The following is a 4,004-nucleotide window of genomic DNA, read 5'->3' as shown; positions in this document are numbered from 1 at the left end:
CCTTTAACCATGTGCATTAAATAAATGTTGAGGAACAGCCCCAAATAGGTTTACAGTGAATTAACTCTTCAATATAGCAACTTTACCCTTCAGGATGGGGACTTGGAAGGAGTTGGGGAGAGAGGGATAGATAGGTAGAAGGATATGGAAAGGTTAGAAGTAAGGACAGAGGATACAGGAAGATCACACAAACTCTAGGAAACTGTTGAAGGTAAGAGGAAAAGTCAGAATGAAAGAAAAAAGACAAGAAAAGAATAACCTAATAGCAATAGGGAATCTAGAAAGTGTATTCACTTTCATTTGAAAATAATGACAATTGAGAGAAGGAAAAAGAGAGAAGAAAATAAGAAGAAAGAAGACACCTGAATTAGGGCAGGAATAAGAACAAAAAGGGAGATGAAGAATAATGTGGGAGAGCAAGAGAGTGAGAGAAAGAAAATTTAAAAAAAGAAGAAAGAAAAAGAAAAAAATTGAGAAGAGTAGAAAAATAAAAATTGAAAATGAGAGCAAAGAAAAAATCATTTTAAAGAGAAAAAGTAAAAGTGAAGGGCCTCCTTCAGGGTATGTCTATTCTGTCACAATAGATAACATGGGCAACAGTGAGCAGATCTAGGTCAATTAGTCTCAGAAAGCAGTAGCAAACCCCTGAGATTCAGGTTGACTTCTGGTTTCAAGACCCAATTTGAGCTCCCTGACCTCCCACAGGGTTGAGCTCTGCAAGGTCCTACTGCAGGTTGCAGCTGCCATTCCCCTGAAGATAGTCCAGGGTCCAATGAGAGGTGGTGATCCCTCCAACTTACCAAGTACAGTGTCCTCTTCCTCCCTGGTGTGAGTTCCCTGTGGTTAGGAGATCTCGCTATAGAAACTGCTGATAACAAGATGTCTTCTGGAAATGCCAATATTGGGCACTCTACCCCCAGCTTTAAAGCCACACCTGTTATGCCAGATATTCAGTTCAGATATATCAGTTTGTCTGACTACAAAGGAAAATATATTATGCTCTTCTTCTACTCTCTTGACTTCACCTTTGTGTGCCCCATAGAGCCAATTGCTTTCAGGGACAGTGCCAAAGAATTTAAGAAACTTAACTGCCAAGAGATGGGTGCTTCTGTGGATTCTAGCTTCTGTCATCTCCATGGATCAACACAGTGAGGAAACAAGGAGGATTGGGGCCTTTGAACACTCCTCTGGTATCAGATCCCAAGTACATCATTGCTAAAGATTTTGGGGTCTTAAAGTCTCATGAAGGCATCTCATTCAGAGTCCTCTTTATCACTGACAATAAGGTGATAAGGGCATCCTTTGGTAGATCACAGTAAATGGCCTTCCTGAGACTCATTCAGGCCTTCCATTGCACTGACAAACACGAGGAAGTGTGCCCAGCTTGGTGGAAACCTGTCAGGGATACTACCAAGCCTGATGTCCAGAAGAGCAAAGAATATTTCTCTAAGCAAAATTGAGCATTGAGCCATGAGAAGAAAAGCTCTTTTTTAATCTTTTTTCATGCTTTAAACACAAGATGTATGGGGCAATACATTCCTTTCCTGTAGGAGTTGGGAAAACACTCTCATCTTTTCCACTGGTAGTAATGGCCTGAGCTGTGCCATGGGGTAGACCATCTGATAATGTATGATGCTCCAATAGCAGGGCATCTCCCCATTCAGTGACATTTAGTAGTGTCTTATTAAAATTGAAATGAGAGGGCTGGGGATTGAGCTCAGTGGTTCCAGTGCCTGCCTTGCAAGCACAAGGACCCGAGTTCCAAGTTCAATCCCCAGTACAAAAAAAAAAAAAAAAAAAAAAAAAAAAAAAAAAAAGAAAGAAAAAAAGAGAGAGAGAAAAAAAGAGGGTAGGGAAAGTCAAACCCTTAGGTAGGGTTAGATTAGTGAGCCAGGCCCCTTGAGAAAGTAGAAAGAAAACAATAGTCTCTCTGTCACAGCAAGCAGCCAGGCACAGATGTCTGTGGTTTCAACATCTGCCTCTTCGGTCAAGGTGTTCCTCCTCCTTGTGCAAGCTGTCATGCCTACCCAATCTCCCCTATCAGCCCACAAGACCAAACCCAAAGCAAAAAGCCCAATATTCAACCAATCTAATGTTGACCTTCAGGGAAGTGAAATGGGGCTCCTACAAACAGTACTGCAGCCCCAGAATCAGCTCTGAGTCCTGTCACTTCTCCTGAGTGGCTCTTTACAGCTTCCCCTTGAAATGCCTACAAAAATATTATTTTCAATTTTTATTAGTCTTCTGTTCTGACTCCTCTTCCTCTAACAAGGTGTGTGTGTGCGTGTGTGTGTGTGTGTGTGTGTGTGTGTGTGTGTGAGAGAGAGAGAGAGAGAGAGAGAGAGAGAGAGAGAGAGAGAGAGAGAGAGAGACCCCATCAGGATGAGTCTGGGGAATCTTAGATCCCAGACTATCAGATGTAACAAAGGGAAAATGGAAAGTAAATATCTGCAGCTGGCATATCAAAGCACTGGTATTTTAAAATGGAAAATGGATGAAAAAATAAATAGAAAAAGATGCAAAAAGTTGTTCAATAAAACAGAAGTCTTAAGTGATTTATAGAGATAAGAGTTTAAAACATGTAATTTTGTAGACTGGAAAAAATATTGGGGTAAGGGGGCATTTCAGTAGTCACATCATTTTTTAAAACATTTGCTTATCATGCTATATGTCTAGATGTACCTTTCAACCACTCTTTTCTGAGATGTTCCTAGCTTTCAGCCAGTTCTCCTTGGGGAATTTTTTGCCTCATATTTATGGAAACCTCATTTCCTGTTTCTGTCCAAGTGATTTTATTCATAATAACATATTTATTTATTTTCTTCCTTATTAGAGTTTAGAGATTGCATATCATTCTGTTCAGGCTGCCATAATCAATTATATGCTGCAGAGCTTAAGAATTAGAAGTTAATTTCCTCACACTTCTGGAGACTGCAAGTTTAAGATCAAAGTTCTGAGCACTAAGGAATCTCTTATGGGTTCTCTGGATTTCAGATGAACAACTTCTTGCTAGATAAGAAAGAAAGTTCTTATGTATCTTTCTTATAAGGACACTAAACATATTGAATGGCAGAGCCTCATTTAACCTTGATTACCTCCTTGAAAGTCTCATCTCCAAGCACTGGCACACTGGGGTTTAAGATTGCAGCATATGTAAAGGTACAAAGTTCCCAATAGTGAATGTAACTGTATTGTATACTTAAAATGTACCAATAAGCTTAATAAAACAATTTCAACATATGTTTCCTGAGAATATGGACACATTCAGATTCTAATAGGTCTTCTATTTCTTTTTCAAATCTTCTACACCCTTGCTGAGGCAGTGACTATGGTCTCTATGTATATTATAAAAAGAAAAGCCATGCACAAATGTCTCTGAAATATTATCTCACCATATTTAGAATACTGTATGCATAAATGCATAAAATTATTTAAAATATTCATCAATTGAGGGAGAGTTAATACACTATGATAAACTCATAGAGATTAGCATGAAACAGGATCTCACTATATAGTTCAGGCTAGCCTGGAACTCCTTATGTAGCCCAGGCTGGCCTCAAACTTGCTGCAGTTCTCTTGTCTCAGCCTCCTAAGTGAAGTTTTGTTTCGGCATGGCATAGCTGGCCTTTAGGCAAGAACACTAGGCCTAATCATAATTTAATTGTGAAATGATTTTCCCCCAAAATTATGTAGAATGTTTTTTGACATCAGGGTAGTCTCAAAGAAATCTATGCCTATAAAGCATGCTAGTTCATATTCTAGCTGCAAAGCTTCAGTATCATTCTTCTGTGCGAAGTACTTAATGAATAAATAGTACTGCACCCACTTCAGACCACCTGGTTATTCACTCTTGTGAAATTTTGTTTGATTTTAGTTTTTTTTTTTCTCATATTTTGGAAGGCTTTGACATTGTCTTATGTGAACGGTTTGTATTAGTTCAACTTTTTTTTTTGAAAATTTTAGGTTTGCATTATTCGTTCTGTTTCTTAGATTGCAAAAAAGAG

The 4,004-nt window shown here is 38.7% G+C and overlaps 1 pseudogene; it reads left to right on the top strand.

The window, feature by feature from the left end:
- Positions 1-879: 879 nt before the first annotated feature.
- LOC104853244 lies at positions 880-1,460 on the top strand (annotated as a pseudogene).
- Positions 1,461-4,004: the final 2,544 nt, after the last annotated feature.

The sequence above is a fragment of the Fukomys damarensis genome, unplaced genomic scaffold (assembly GCF_012274545.1).
Source record: "Fukomys damarensis isolate Sample0158 unplaced genomic scaffold, DMR_v1.0_HiC HiC_scaffold_5, whole genome shotgun sequence".
NCBI lineage: Eukaryota > Metazoa > Chordata > Mammalia > Rodentia > Bathyergidae > Fukomys > Fukomys damarensis.
Note: the sequence above shows the minus strand (reverse complement) of the source record. Positions and strands in the feature narration are given on the sequence as shown.